Consider the following 432-nt stretch of genomic DNA (forward strand, 5'->3'; position numbering starts at 1 on the left):
CTTCTGTGTGATTTATTTAGTAGGGGAGGAGATGATTTGGGAGCATGAAGACGATAGGAACCAAAATATAATCTTCTTATAAAATTTTTATTATTACACCAGTTTATACTAGTAGTTTTCAACTGGTTCCCAGCACGTCCGGATAGTCACCGGCTCTCGTGGCATACTAGAGGTGAAGAGACTGGAGAGGCATCAGTGGCAGACCACTGGTGTATGGTAAAGGTGAGACTTAGTGCATACAGAATGGCTTCCCAAAAGACATTATAGTAACTTGAAGCTCTTCAACTCAAGGAAAAATCCATAACAGGTTCCTCATCTACCTTACTGGCATCTCCAACCCTTATTATAGAATGGATATTAAAGGATTTTAACATTTTTTTTTTGTTTCCCTTATTAACAAATAAGTTTAATTTACTTAAAAAAGTCCTGGTC

The sequence above is a fragment of the Phyllobates terribilis genome, unplaced genomic scaffold (assembly GCF_046119375.1).
Source record: "Phyllobates terribilis strain yellow unplaced genomic scaffold, ASM4611937v1 Scaffold_10__3_contigs__length_209671492, whole genome shotgun sequence".
Lineage (NCBI taxonomy): Eukaryota > Metazoa > Chordata > Amphibia > Anura > Dendrobatidae > Phyllobates > Phyllobates terribilis.